Source organism: Venturia canescens, chromosome 2, assembly GCF_019457755.1.
Source record: "Venturia canescens isolate UGA chromosome 2, ASM1945775v1, whole genome shotgun sequence".
Lineage (NCBI taxonomy): Eukaryota > Metazoa > Arthropoda > Insecta > Hymenoptera > Ichneumonidae > Venturia > Venturia canescens.
In genome coordinates this window covers 13,268,898-13,284,591 of record NC_057422.1, presented here as the reverse complement: position 1 = coordinate 13,284,591, position 15,694 = coordinate 13,268,898, and the positions used below count along the sequence as shown (strand labels likewise).

At 45.6% G+C, this 15,694-nt stretch overlaps 1 protein-coding gene across 8 annotated transcripts in view; it reads left to right on the top strand.

Annotated features, from left to right (window-relative positions):
• Ten-a (tenascin accessory) overlaps window positions 1-15,694 on the top strand; it is a 468,764-nt gene that overhangs the window by 392,169 nt on the left and 60,901 nt on the right. The window lies entirely within an intron of this gene.

Genomic DNA, 15,694 nt, shown 5'->3' with positions numbered 1-15,694 from the left:
CCCCCAAGCTGGAAAAATTCAGTTGCAGTTTAACTCAGTGAAAAAATGCCATGCGAGAAAGTCTGAGTGATCGTAATGAAGTGTTTTTTGTGATGAGATTGCAAATGCGTGTATTCGTATATTCCAGGATAACGAAGTCTCATAAACTGACATCCCTCGAGAGAGCTAGGCACGTTCGGCTCTCTAGAGGGGTTGAGTTGTGAATTTAAGTCTGATCGGGGCCGGGCGGTCCTCGTTTATTCTCGCTCTCTCATTCTTATATCCTCGTTTTAGCGAGTCGGCTCCGAAACTCTCCCGCGAGGAGAGAAAAGACAAATTATTGTTGATCCGCGCCCCTTCGAAACGGGCTCCGCGCGGCGCACGTACACGAAAACACATGGATACCCTGAAATACGCAAGTAGCAGGATCGTATCTCGAGAAATCGTCGGCGCTGTATAGCCGTTTTATTGAGTCAGTTATAAACGCTCGAGGAGGAGGCAAAAACGAAGAGGCGAGGGTGAGGGGAGGTCTCGTAACGAATTGACCCCGGTTAAGAAAGTCGGCAAATTGGACAGGCCCTTCGTCGAAAGGAGAGGAAAGCCCTCCGCCGAAAAAGGAGCCCGGAATATTTCAAACGTCACCGCAAAGTCGAATCGACACAATGACCCGTTCAATTGCCGCGAATAAGACGGTGGCAGCAGTCTTAAACTCCAGTGGTGAGAACATGGTCGAGCGCTCCGAGAGGAAACGCCGCTTCGGGGTCATCTGATCGCAAGAAAAGATTCCATGCTTCCAGTATTTTGGCACAATTGTTCCGCCGCGAGTTTCAGTTTGTTGAACGTTTTCATTCGTGCGCTGAAGTCCACGCGGGGCTTCAGAATTTGTAGGATTCTTAAAGAACCGGCCAGCTTCGAGACGCAGAGTGAAAAGAGGTGGAAAAAGCTTTACGGGGCGGGAGGGTTGATGACCACGAGGCGCCGACAATTCGCGGTGAAGCAAAGCGACCCCGTTGCGATGCATCACCCTGTCTCGACCGCGAGCTGTGTACTTGCGCTCCGAAACCTCGCTTTCGACCCCTTCGCTCCGCTCTCGCGTCGGTGCTCGGTAGCGTCTCACCGCCCCCGCAAAAGCTCCGTTATATAAACTTTATACGGCTCTGTACATTGAGACAGAGAAACCATTTCTTTTCGCCTGTGTGAACAGCTGATTTTTCCCGATGTTGGAGCCTCCCTGTGCACTTGTAGTGTGCGCAGTCTTGAGTTTTCGTCCCTCGAACAAGTTTCCCTCGGTCCACGGCCCTTCTAACATCGCTACGAGTCGATGTTAGAAGATGCCCAAAATGGGCAAGAAACAGGGAATAAAGTTATTTCGGTACAGAGGAAAAACTGCATTCGTTGGGAAAAGTTGTGAAAAAATCCTCCAATAATTCCAGTAATTTTCCAATTTCCTTCCCTGCCGAATTGCAATTCGTAGTTTTCCAAGCTGCGCCGATGCCTCGTGAAATGAGCAACCTAGTACGAATGTTTTATTCCTCCGTTTCGTTGGACTCGAACGCTGCAAGCTTCAGCGCGGTGTGTGGCACACCGAATCGTTTAAGCGGACGGGATCGCTCGCCGTTTCGCGAGAGACACAATGACAAATATTGTATTTTCCAATGATAAATCCACCGGCGCGAAAAAAGATGTGTGAAGATAATGGATTCCTAAAGCTCGCAGACGAGAGTCAAATCCTCATGAAAAAACCTGCTGCAAGAAAGAGGGAAAGAAATCTTTTTACCTCGCGAAAATTGATAGGTCAGAGACAGGCGAAGTGAATGCTCCCGGAATCTCGAGAGACATCATCTTGACGAATGCGACCCACTACTGCCACTTTCCCGTCCTCCCTTAATTTCTGTCCTTCGAGGGAGCCCCTGCGCGCCCTTTTTTCCTGGCCCCGTCTTGTTCGCGCTACCACTTTTTCGCCTCCCTATATCCGTGCGATTTCGTGTCCTCGTGCAGTAGGCCCAGGCTCCGGTGGATTTCAGCCTCACTCTTTTATGCATATAGTTTTCCATTCTCTCTCCCCCCTTTTTTCTTTCTCTAGGTGGTTTTTTCTGCTCGGGTTCACGAAACGCTACCGGGCAGCCCTTTCTGCTGACGAGTGGAAGGGCCTGAGCCCCGCGCAGTTTGAGACTCACGTGAAAAGGGATTACGCCCTTTTTCGTGGGACTTCCATGCTTCTCCGTCGCTCGCTCCTTTTTTTACCATTTTCACTCTTTTTTTCGTTTCCTCGCGCACCCGTCGCTTTCCATTGGCCGTGTCCCCTCGCTTCCTTTCACCTCGCCCTCTTTCGCCCTCGCGCTACGTTGCTTTGTATACAACCACTCTCAAATAACTCCTTCTCCCTTTTTCTCGTATTTTTGTGATTCCCGTCCACACGCCGCGGCCCTCCTCCTCCTCCTCCCCCTTGCCTTTACAACCCTTAGATAGCGGACTCTGTGCGCTCGCTCGCGCCGTTTTCTCTCTCCCGAGCTTTTTCCTCACTTTTTCTCTTCCTCTCTGTTTTCATTGCCTCTTTCACGCTCTCCCTTCCCTCTCCGCGCTCTCGTTCTCTCGCCCTCTTTCCCCGTCGCCGCTACTTTTCTCCGTTTCCTCTTTCCCTGTTCCGTTGAACGGAAGAAAAAAAACGCCGTCGTGTGTGCGACTTTTCCCTCGCACTCCTCCCCGCCGCCCCCCACCCGTTTCTCGCGCTCCGCTTTCTTTATCGAGATATGCGCGGACGCGTGACTATTCTCCTTTCGCTAAAGCGACTCGAAACTTATCACTCGCGCCTTTTCCCTCGCGTGCTCCCTCACAATACTCACAAAAAAATGAAAGAGGCCAGACCGTGCCGTTCTCGATCGCACGGCCCCCACCCTCGCGCGTACGTTTTTCAACCCAGTGAAGCTTCTTCGTTACTCTTCCCTTTCAACCCTTATTTGTCGACCCTCCTGCCTTTTCCCCTCTCTTGAATTTCTAACGCTTGTGACACCGTTTTTTGTTAGTCAGTAGGTGACTGTGGTAGTGGCTCGGTCGACGAGACTCCATTTTTTCGCCTCTTAACTTATTTTCATATAAACACTCTTTCCTCACGTCAAATTCTCATTATTTTTTCCTTACGCTCAAGTTTGCGGCGTTACACTACAACAAGATGAAGGAAAAACAAACTTTTCTCCAATTTTTTCCCTCCCTCATTCGCAATTCGTAGCTTTGTAACCTGCACAATTCTTCGAATAAAACATTGGAGAATGACAATTTTTTTTTTTTTTTTTTTTTTTTTTTCGTTAGACTCCAACAAAACGAAGGAAAAAAAGCTCTTGTAATTCTCCAATTTTTTTCCTACCCAATTATCAATCAATCGTAGCTTCATGACCTGCACAAATAATTCGTGAAATAGAAAATTGAAGAATTACGAATATTTTTTTCGTCTTTTCCATTGAAATCCCACAATCTTTAATCACTTTTATCTTTTTTGTAATCGACGATTCAATAAGAAATATTAACTACACAGTCGCGAGCACAAATGTACAGCAGCAGGAGCCTCCAACATTTTATTCATCAATCGCCCTCCTCCACCCTTTTCCCATTCATTGTTATTGCACAAGTGTTAAAGTTCCAAAGATAATATACACGTATCACAGGGGATGACTCCGAGGCTGAAATTTTAGACACCCTCAAACTTAACCCTTCCGGTACAGAGCGGATAATCCGAGTAAGTTGATACACCTTTCTCTCTGCCCCTCTCTCTTGCTCTCTCTTCATGGCTACGTCGTACACGTAGAGAGACAGTACTTGAACCCGTAAGGGTTTCACGAGAGAGTGCCAAGAGTGGGCTTCGCGTCCTGGCTCTCCTCGATTGAGTGAACTTTCTCGCTCTCTCGATCTTGGTGGGAGAAAGAGAGGAAAATATGCCTCCCGGCTGCGCCGGAGATCGAGAAGCCGTTCCGATTCCACTCGACTTATTCGACTTTTCGTATATCGTTTTTCTCGGCCATTAGTCATAGCAGCCCCTTGAAGAGCGCCCCCCCGGAAGAGGTGGTCTCGTCGTGGGATCGGTGACAATTTTCATATTCGATTTCGAGGATAATATCGAAGCCATGAAATGGTACTACGAGTGGCTGAAAAATAGATAGGAAGAAGACAAATTCGTAGCCCGGTCGACAAGACTGATGGAGAATTCAATTAATTTGAATGGAAAAATAAAGTCCAACGAAAGCGGATAGTCAGCAAGCTCGAATGCTTTCTATTTTGAGCAGTATTTCTCCACGTTGTTTTTTTTTTTTTTGTTGTTGGCTTTTTTCAAGGCAGCAGGAAGGAAGAGACGATATAAATTCAATTAAAAGTATAATTGTCGACGGTCGAGTGCTTTCCAAATTGGAAACAGAAGTTGCGTCTCGAGGCTGAGAAACATGCCGCACAGCACGCGCTCTCTGCACCAGCACGAACCCTCGAGACAGTTGAAAATCGCTGGAGAACTTGCTCGCTCTCTTTCAACCCCTCCCAAAACGCTCTTCGTGTGTATTCTTTCTCCCCCCCAGCTCCTGCTCCCGCTCAGTTTCTCTTCTCTCGCTTTGCTCCGAGCCCGAGAAGAATCTCAATAAATCTCAACGGACGGCTAAATTACTCGTCGCTGCTGTGTCTTTCTCTCTCTCTTCCTTTCCCTGCCCCCCCCTTTGCCGTCGAATCGTGCCCGCGCGCCTCCTTTTCGCGGTGTCTTTTCTACCCGCGAATGTTCGGAGGCGCCGCGTCGCCCTCTCCAGCATCCTCGCGCACTCGTCCAACAAATCTCGTCAGACTTTTCCCTCGGTCTCAGCCGTTAAATCGATTATTTGTTTGTATTATCTTGTCCCCTGCCTATCTCACGGGCTTAATGCCACGAATCGATTTGTCAATATAAATTCAAAAGATTGTTCCTTTCAACATACACTTCGTTCAGTTGTCCGCAGGCTTCTCGGGAAACGAGGAGAAAGTTTTATCGGGAAAATGGAGAAACAAAGATTAGAGACCTCCGGAGCCGCGCGCGTGAAATCGTGCGGTCACAATTCCACCACTCCCCCCGTGCACTCCTCGCATGAGATCCGCGATCAACGATCCACTCATGGCTCCGAGATGAAAGACAGCAACGGAGAAACAAACTCGCAGCGAAACGTCATGAAATTTCGAGCAACGACGAAGCTCACTCGGACCCGATTCAATCGAAGAGATACAAAGAAATTTCGACCGATAGGATCCTTCGAAAATAGCCGAAAAATGCTCATTCGAAGAGTTTAATAAACCGAATGCTACACTCGGCTTTTGCTACAGTCAAATGGAAATCGTATTCTATTCGCGAAGGGAAAGGAGGGAGCACACGTGGCGAATAGGAAGAGGAAATAAAGGAGACAAAGATGGCGCTCGGCCGGAAGCACTGAGGAACGAGGACGACGCCATCGTCGACGTCGTCGCCGCGCTCTGTCCGGTTTCTGTCTCTGAGAGGCATTTAACGCAGCATCTGCAACGGACTTTGTAATTTAAAGCCAATCCCCTTTATTATCCGTAATCCGTTTCACGAAAGTTCCTATATACTTCGTCCCCGCAGCTCTCTATGTATATATACGCAAGCAAGCGTATATACGAGCGTCGTAATACACGAGGCTTTTGAGGACGAAACGACACGACGATGAATCTCATTTTTTAAATAGTCGAATCGCGCTGGAAAAGAAAATTCTCCATTTTATTGTCAATTGTTTTTATTGTCAGGACACTTGGCGTTGTGTTTGAGGAAGAAAAAGGGAGGAATTTTGTGGCCGCGTCGAAGATGCCCCGAAACATGCGAAAATACCTTTCGACTGATTTTTGATGAATTTTCTCATGTTCCGGTGGAAGCAATTGCACTTTTTTATTAAAATAGAAGCACACTTTTTATGGTCCAGTTTCGGAAATACGTTGGAAGGAGAATTTCCGCTCGTTTCCTTCATCCGAATACGTACGATGGCGAATCGACAACTGCGCTCTCGTTCCTCGAAATAAAACTGACATAAATTACGCTGAATTTCTTGTCCGTTTACAATTTGTACAATTGGCAATAAAGTTTGCATTATATTCGTAAACTGAAAACTATTGTGGACGATGTTCCTCGGGGAGCATTCGCAATAAAATTGTATACGGAAAAGTTTTGATGCGCGCCGGAGGAGCGGGGGAGTAATATTATTTTGCAATTTCATCGGATTACTAGCGCTGCGGAGAGACCCCTTCAACTTCGTAATATCGTATAAAGCAGAAAAATTCATTCATCTTGCATGCCTCAAGGCTATTTTCAACCAAGTCTTTAACTCGGATTTATATATCGTCGGTGAAGCAGCTCCTCTTCTTGTTTCGTTGAATTTCAACTTCTACACAATGTGTGTCGCTACCGTTAGACTCAAAGGTGAGAGGACAAGATGTTGAAATTCCGAGGCTGAAGGTCTCTTTCCTCTCCGTCGACGGCTAATAAGATTTTCTTTTATGACAGTCCGATGCACTGCTAACACTTCCTCCCACGTTTTCCCCCTTAAGGCGGGCCGTGCTCCAGAAAGTCCAAAAAATCGATCGTTTTCGGCAATGTTTTTACGACGGACGGAAACTGAGCATAGCGAACTTTCCGGTGTAGTTTCAAGGACATTTAAAAAGTACAAAAACATTTTTTTCATGTGGCAAATACTAATTTCTACACGCTTTGCAAAGTCTGATTGTCAAAGTTTCTCGACTGCGTATGCGACGTGGAGATCGTAATTATCGTCTGCAACAAAAACTCCAAATTTTTATTCCACTTTCATATATTTTCCTCCCATATGAAGCCACGAAAACCCGAAAAAATGCTTCTTCTTCTTCTCCTTCAGAAGCTCGACACTCGAAATAAATATCTCGAGAAAGTTCATCGCCAACAAACCATTCCTCCCAAGTTGAACTTTCTCTCACCGATCGCTATCAACTCTCGGATCGCGACCTTTGAACCCCTCTGTACTCCCAAACCTCTACACCCTCCATAAAAAAGCTAGGCAAAATGGCGAATGAAATCCATAGCATATTTCATCATTTTTATTGAAGGAAGATCAATGAAAAAGCGTAGCTCGAATGTCGCCTGCTTATCCATTTATATTTGATACGTCTATTGTGAGTGCGCGGCCTTCGCTTTGTAACGAGAAATACATGAGGTTGAAAATTGGCTCGTATACGCCGAGATACCTATCGATCATTACAGTTATAGCATCGGACAGACGAGACATCTCGGAGGTGCACGTACTCCTTGCGAGACAGGCAGACGGGTAATAAGCAGCGCGAGTGAGTGCTTGCCTGCGTGCGTGTGTGCATGTGCACGAGCACGTACATCGAGAAGCCGGCGTCGAAGTTGCTCGCTCGACGAGCCACACACACACGCTCGTGGATGAACGGAACATTATCGTAGCTTTGCCGACAGAACGAGTCTCTCTGTAGCAACTGAATAAGTAACTGCAGTTGCAGACAAAACATGCGCGGGAGGGGGCACGTGTCTAGAGACGAGGCAGGGTCTTGGGGCCGAGTATTGAAAAAAAGGTTCGTACATTTGTTCTCGGGATTTGGCCTGTACTTTTTTGAGAATTAAAAGGCAGGTCGAGGGAGCTTATAGATTATCTGAACTCGGGTTTGTGGGGTTTTGTGCTCGACGCAAGCTGGAAAATCGAAGGGAATATTTTTGCTTGCTTTCTCTCGGGGCTAACCGAGCTCTGATTTTAGTTCGTGCAATCGAATGCGAGGTAATTTCGTGCAAAGAAACGGACGAGTTCGGTTCTGCGAGTCCTTGGCAGCGGATCAAAAAGGAACTGCTTAAAGCTCGGCTGTTCAGCTCACGCGTGGCACTCAAAACCCCATGGATTTTTCTGATCCGAGGAGTGGACTCTTTTCGAAAATTCAGAGCCCCACGAACCGGAATCAAAAGTCAGTTTAAAAAAAATTTCGTTTTTTTACATTTTGCTTTATTCGTGGACTTTTTCTTCCAGCTTTCTGGTGCTCGAATGAGCCATATTTGGTGTAGAAATTCGCCTCGTTTCCATCGAGCACGACCGAACGAAGACCCCAAGGATTCGGTATTCGGTAGCAATTAAGGTAGCCCACGGGAATTCGTGAAATACATCGGCGAGTTTATAAACAATCTTCGAGAGCTCGTAACATATTTTCACCTCAAATATGCAACGCTCCGCTGCAACGCGCTTACGGCTGACAAATGCACGTGCGGTTCGTGTAAGTTCCCGAACTTGCGAATCGCGAGGGGCAAAAAAACGTGACAGAAACGCATGTAAACGGTCGCGGGTACTTTGAACATTAGTAATTCATCGCTTCCAATGCGCGGATCCGTTTCTGCAACCGGTGCGTAAATACCAGAGGAAGTACGTGTATTACATATGCGCCGAAATATAGTCTGCAGACCAAGTGAATATGTACGTACGAGGCTCTTCGCCGCACGGTCTCTTTTCTCCTTTATTTTTCTCCTCCCTCCGCTGTGCGTGCACACACGCCGCCGCCTTTATTCGATTTTTTCTTTCATATATCCATCAGCGAGTTCTCTTTATTTCTCGATGAAGAAACTCAACTATTTATCACTCTTTTCGGCCCTTTTCTGCCTCCCCGCAGCCGCGCTCACTTGTCCCATTATTTTTCGATTATTCGGCTTCCTCTCCTTCTTCGCGCCGATATTATTTACACACTTTCTGTATAGTATTTGTGAGCACAACAATACACAGACCCCGAGCCACGTCCGCGTACGCGTTCGTCGACTATCTTGTTCCCTTCATCAGACGTACGTCACTTCCCGTATTTTCCGGCATTTCTCATTCTAATGTGAATAAATGAATCTGTCAGCACTCCTCTGGTTCCTCGTTAGCGACGCGCGGGAGAGAGAAAGGAAAAGGTGGCAGAGCCGCTCGTTCGCTCGAAAAAGGAGTGCGGGAGGAACGGGACTCTGGCTGAGGCTGGGGCGAAAGAGGGAAAGGTTTAAACGGATCAAGAAACGAAAAGGGGTCGGGGAGAGATCATATGTGCTTGAAATATATAATGGAGAGACTCTTCGATGTTCGATTGAGGAAAAAACTATTTTTCAATGATTAATGGAAGAAAGTGAGAGAACGAAGTACGCTTTAACTTTCAATGGATCGTTGAAAGCAGGCTCGATCGGCGCGCGCCTACTTTTTTCTTGCTGCCAAAGATCACGAAAAAATAGGGGGGAGCGTTTGGACGCGCTCTGGAACGCAAAGTCACGTGGCTTTGCTTGTTATCAGATTGGACGATTGATTCGTCGGAGCTTTCGCGCGATAATTGAATCAATAAAAAAGCCTAAGAAACTTAAATTTTGCGCTTACGTTTTTGAGTACCTTTGAAAGTCTGCAACGTGAATTTCTTCATCATTCAACAAAATTGCGATTTAGGAGGTGCTTCGATTAAATTTACTTGTAAAATCATAACGGTGGAGCTGGATTTTGTTGGCTATTGAAGAATAATTGAAATCGAATTTGTCACGAAGACTGCGAGTCAAGACTCCTTTCTAGCTTGCCGAGGAAAAGGCAGCAGTTGAAATAATTATATACGAAGCACAAAAAGAGAGGACGTCGGCGAAGAAAAGAATGAAGAAATTCCAGTTAAAAGAGACCCTCGTAAAATTGTCTCCCTTCCCAGAAACAAAGTTTCGGTGGCAGGGGCAGAGAGAGAGGCGTACAGTCGTCGTCATTCAGCACGTAGATGTACGTGCGATATCGGAGCAAACGAATGGTCTTAAATTGAGATAGAAAAGGATGAACTCTTCCATTTTGGTATTTTGCCCAATGCCTTTCCGACAGACCTACATATGGAAGATAATAACTGGGTTACTTGCTTCGAATATGTGTATCAATCTACTCGCTGTAGCAATAAAGTTGAGTCAAAGTGTATCATAAAAGTCAGCGAAGTCTCTGCCCTGCCTGTTTCCTCTATAAATAAAATCGCAAAATCTCTGCATTGCTTCGTTACTTGAAAAATTCGGCCTGCTCCCAGCGTTATTTCTGCTGTATTTTTATCAACCGCTCGTATCGATTGGGTCTTAATGATTTGCCGATTCTTCATAATGATGCAGCGTGCAAAGTAGGATTGAGCGAATTGAAAATCAATAGTCCCGCACCGCAGCCCATTGGACAAATTCATTTTTACAATTTCTCAAGCGAAGTAATCGTTCTCCGGATATTCATGGCCGCCGAAGGATCGATCGGGCCACGAGCATAAAGGGGATTCGGCGTGAAAAATAAATCGGTGTGGTTGCGGTAAAAAATGAGGCTACTACACGTGTTTTGCATAGGAAAACTCGATGCGTACAGGGGATATGATACATTTGAAAGGGGTTTTTAACACGAGAGGTTGCGCGTTCGAGGTGTGTGCATGGGACGAGGAGAAAAGTGGAAAGTAATAAGTGGAGATCGGCAGGAAGAGAGACGAGCGAAGAAAGGGAGAGGAGGACGAAGAGAGCGAGAGAGAGAGAGAGAGAGAGAGAGAGAGAGAGAGAGAGAGAGAGAGAGAGAGAGAGAGAGAGATGGGAAAAGAGAAGAGGAAGAGTGTGCGAGGTACAGTGCCACGTTGCCGGATCAATATCGGGCCCATGTTGAGGGATGAAAGGCGCGCGCGGGGGCGTTGCTTGGCGGCGTCGGTGCTCGGTCTGTTTCTCCTCCAGTCTACTGGTTCCTGCCGCGGCTGCTGGGGCTTTCTCCCAGCTCTATGAGTCGGAGAATTGTCGTGTTGGAGCAGCGTCAGAGCAGAGGCTGGGGAGGCTGGGGGTGGAGAGAGAGAGAGAGAGAGAGAGAGAGAGAGAGAGAGAGCTTGATGGCGACAGAATCTCCCGTCAATGTTGGTTACGCTCGTAATAGTTTGTCGCTATGTGTGCTCTCATTTTTATCGTCTCCTGCACTACCAACTTATCCATTTAAAGCCTGACCAACAAAAATGGCGGCTCCCTGCTTTCGCAAAGCCCCGTTTCGCTTTAACGTTTCACATCCCCCCCGGACCCGCGCTACTCACTCGATCTCTGCCCACATTTACGACCAACCAAGCGAACATTAATTTACCCTCGTAAATTATACAAAATTAAAACTTGCTCCCTCCCCCTCAGCCTCTAGCCGGCGCTGCAGCTTTTTCCCCTGTACCATAAAACAATATGGAAGCGCCTTTTCGATATTGGAATAATTTGTTTTTTAATTAGCTATTTGTTGTCGTCCCCGCCGCTTTTTCGGCGTTCCAATATAATCAAACTTTGTTTAAACGATTTTTATGTCAATATTTTTAATCCGCATGCCTCAGGGAATTATCACATTCCGTAACGTCCCGTACGAACCGGAGGCCTTGCGCTCAAATGGGGAAACATTTCGATACTCCTGCTCCCGCAGCATTGTTGTCCTCGTGAAGAAAACAGAAGAAATAAAAAAGCATGTCGAGCGAAATTACGAGTGACGAGTCTCTGAAGAATATTAGACAAATAAATCAGGAATGAATTTTCCTTTATTCACCTCTCCCTTCCCTCCCTCCATACTTCTCTTTTTCTTTCTCAAGTCTCTCGACTCGAGCTACACGAGAACGAGGTGTGGGTGACAAATGACTCCAGTCGCTTGTATCCCAACACGCAACATGTTTCCCTGTCTCTTGGCCTCTGTCTTACGCACAAAAACAGAGAAAAAAAGTAGCGTCGTGTCCTCTCACCGAGGTATTTATATGTTTATTTATTTTGCCTCATTTATTTTGACGATCCTCTGTTACGATGATTAATCTAATTTGCATATCTTTGTCGAATCAAGCGATTCAGAAGTCATTTTTTAGCACAAGATTATGAATTTATTAATAAATGAACGAAGCGAGGGAACAGAAATAATTTAACTACTGATCGATCAACGATCGCGGGAAACAAATGTACGAAAATCCTTGCCGCTCGAATTTATCCACGTTAGAACGGAAATGACAAACGAAAAGGTTGAAAAAACGCTTCATAGAAATTAATATTTATGGATCATCCTCGTGATCGTGGGCGAGAATCATCAGAGACAGCAGCAGCCTGCGAGTCTCGTCTCGCATGTCTCGGAGCTTTATAAATAGATAATACGTTGGATAAACTCTACCGAGGCTAGAATCTTTGGATGAAAGGAGCGAGCCCGCGCGAGACGGGCCTCGAGACTCGCCGCGTCTCCCTCGCTCTTTCTCTTTGCCTTCCGCTCTTTCTCTTCTCCCCTCGCGCGCTTTCTCACTCGCTCTCTATCTCACGCAGTTACTTAAAGATCTTTGCCAAACCGCTTCGCCCCACGAGACGTTAGCAACGACGTTAGCCTTAATCAAGACGGAGATTGCGGTCTGTCGAGACGAGCCTGAGGTTGGGAGAGGGTTAAAAAGCCACGGGGAAAAAATCTTCCGTCCGGAGGCGATGTTTCCTCGAGAATTTCGCAAAAATTTGTATTTTTTTCACTACCATCGAACTGAAAAAATAAGCATCAAAAGCCCCGACCGAGCGCATCGCTATTTCGATTCTCCTCGAAACGTAAAAACTCTCAACTTTCACTTGCTCCTCCCAAATTCAAAATCCGCTTCTCGACTGACCGTCCCGCGATATTGATTTAATGAAAAGTATCAAATATGATGAAACCTCAAAAAATCCTGCCCTCAATCACGCTCCTGCATATATTAATATATTCATTAAACCACCATAGAAAATTAAATCGTAGTAATTTACTGTAGCCCGTAAAAAAGAGTGGGAGCTCCAGGGGGCCGCAATGCTAGTTGATAGAGTCGAAGATTGCGGTTCTCCCTCGTCTTTCCTCGAGCGTATACTTGTATACGTAAAAAACGATGAATTTGCACGTGTGCCTTCGCTACTCTAGACCAGTGCACTTTTTCTCCTCCGCCCCACAACGCGAAATTCTCTCGTTTCTTTCGCGCCAGCGCGCCCCGCACCGCCCCGCACAAAAACAGCGTTTCATATATACGCGCGCGTATCCCCGGAAAAATATGTTGTGCTTTATCGCTCCATTCTTCGTCCACGCCAAGCTCTTTCTTTTCTCCTCCGGATATATCTCTATACGTATGTATACGATTTACAGCTGCATGTGCACCTGTATTTCTTTAGTCTATAGTATGATGCAGTGCGATTCTCCAGTTGGCTCCCAAGACCCCATTTCACGTGCCCTCCGACGTGTGTGTACAGTATACACGCTTTTTTTATCAACAACACACATTCGCGCGAAGTACCAGATGAGACTGGACCACGAGGAAAAACCTTTTATATGCCCTGTGTGCGCGCCCCCTCGATACTTGGCTCACATATGTGCGGGAGCTTCGCGTTGTTCGACGAAAAATTACGCCGATAACGTTTTGTTTCGAAGCCCCCTCAAGCTACACATAAAAATAATATAACGAGCAAGAAGTACGTCCCGAAGAAACGGCGGATGAATAAAGCATCCAGCCCCGAACTCTCGCGCACCGAGAATTACGTGGATCGACTTTTTGCATAACAAAAACTCCAACTCTCCACGCTTTTTTGTACCTTCTTATCCTCATCACTAACAGGATACTTGGAGAAACTTTATCAGTTTTTCCTCACTTTTTCTCTCTCCAGATTTCGTAGGAACAAAAAATTTGTATTCCGGACGACGAAGGGAGAGGAGACTCGCTTTTTGACGGGAGCGAACTATTTTTTTCCGGAATCTCTGTCCGAAGGATTTTCCTTTTCTCGCGATCGAAGAAGTCTGTGCATGCTTTTCGTGCGACAGCTCGTTAGAATGCACAAAGTTTCTGTTCCGTCATTTTAAAAATGTCGGAAAGAAAAGACTGTAAACAACCTTCGAAAAAGCAGAGGAAGATGGAAAGGAGAAAAATGATAATCAAGTTTGAAGCAGCAGTCGATATGATTCGCGTACGGATACGATACACGCTTCATACGCTACGTGCCCCGCCGCCTTCGATTAAATCTGAAGAATAATCTTAACGGGAGCCTCTCACACGTCTCTTGTGCATGGGAGTTTGTGATGTTTTTTTTTCTTCATTTTTTTCACAGCTCGTTTGCTCCCTCCCTCGATTTTCCCTCTTCGGATTGTTTTCTGGAGCGCGTTGAAAATGAGGGATAAAAACAGAAAAAGAAAAAATGGACTACTGGATGTGATTCACGGGAGCTATAATTCCTGGCTTATCAAAAAATTCCCGAGCATTCTTTCTTCCGCCTCGCGTCATCGGGCTCTCGCCGAATTCCCCCCTTTTGTTTCAGCCCCGATTTCATTCGGATTTTTTTCTATTTTCTTTCTCTCTTTTCACATCTCTCTCTCTCTCTCTAATTTCTCGAGGTGAAGAATAGATTCGGATTAATGGTGACGGCATTAATTGTAATATCGTGTCGTCACATTTTTAACTTTGGTCATTAAAATAAAAATATATTGCGAGGAAAAAAGAGCGGGTACGATAGAGTCGCATAATAAAGCGAAATGTGGGCAAGACTCGGGGCCACTTAAATAAATGCAGTGCACTGGAAAAACAGACATTTGGCAAACGTCTCCCTCTTTCCCTATCTCTCCAACTTATTATTACGAGAGAGGGAGAAAGAGAGAGACTGGGTCAACTCACGGGCAGAAGCCCACACCTTTCGGAGGTGGCTTTTAGAACAAAAGTTAATTTCACGCGACAACGCCTCTCGGCGATGCTTTTCGAGGATAATATTTGAGAATGAAAATAGTGGCAACGCGTAATTTTCTAGAATCATTATTTTCATGCACTTTTTCAACGTTCTTTATTTTTTTCAATTTTTTATCTCATTCGGTAATCTTGCTCGGCGATGAAATATATTTTTGTGATTATTTTCGAGGAACATTCTCGAAGGGATGGACTCCGTTGGGGCCTCAGTTTCTTCATAAATTCTTATTCAATAATAAACTTTAAGAACCACTTTGTTCGTGAGATAGTTGGAGGAAGAGAGAGATTGAAAAAAAACGTCGGCGTACGAAGACCCATAAATTTTCACATGAAAGAAAGGAGGCTCGTCATAAAAAAAATCGATAAACGAACGACGATACGAGATTAAAGGAGCTCGCGGATCGCACGTCGACAAATCACTCGTCGCATGCGCCACCATTATTTTCCTCTCGCTTCTCGCGCCCAGTGTTTTTATTATTCGAAGCAGGATATTCGAGGGGGTGCTGCATGCTTTTTTCGGCGTATGTGTGTGAGTGCCTGTGTGTGCGATAAATAATTGTGAAGTCGAGTGATACGACATTGCGAGGAAAGATCGCTGTGCGTACCACATTTGCGATGAAATGTGGAGAAAATATGAGAGAACAAAAGAAAGAAAAAAAAAAAAGAGGAATAAATAAGAGAGTAAATAAGTGCATAAAAAGGGGAACGAAGAACAAACGGTTTTTATAAAAGGTATGCGGGCACACATAAAATTGAAGAGACGAAAGAAAAAGATATATTTATCGAGGGTAATGGAAGTTGGGGGAAAATAGAGAAGGACCGAGGCAAAGACGAGAGAGAAAGAAAAAGAGAGAGAATAAGGGGATGAAAACGCAAGGGATACATGAATATAACGGCGTCATTAGGAAGTCCATATCATCGCTATTTCTTCTGCTCCTTATTTTTATTTTCCTCTCATTCTTATCCTGCTTCTTCTTCTTCTTCTTTTTCTTCTTGTTCTTCTTCTTCTTCTTCTTCTTCTTCTTCTTCT